Raw genomic sequence first — 220 nt, forward strand, 5'->3', positions numbered from 1 at the left:
TGGCTCCAGAAGGGGACCCGGGCTTCCTCCGGGCCGGGTATCCTCACTTCGTGTGTCGTCTTTCATGAGGTCTTGTGACAGCATATTTTGTCTAATGCTGTCAAAATTATCGCGTTAAGGGCGGTAATTAACTTTTTGAATTAATTGCGTTAAAATATTTAACGCATTTAACGCATGTGCAGAATGGCCCGCCCCATACATCCCACTAGTGGCAGCGCTG

The sequence above is a fragment of the Notothenia coriiceps genome, unplaced genomic scaffold (assembly GCF_000735185.1).
Source record: "Notothenia coriiceps isolate Sejong01 unplaced genomic scaffold, NC01 NC01_scaffold00003275, whole genome shotgun sequence".
Taxonomy (NCBI): Eukaryota; Metazoa; Chordata; class Actinopteri; order Perciformes; family Nototheniidae; genus Notothenia; species Notothenia coriiceps.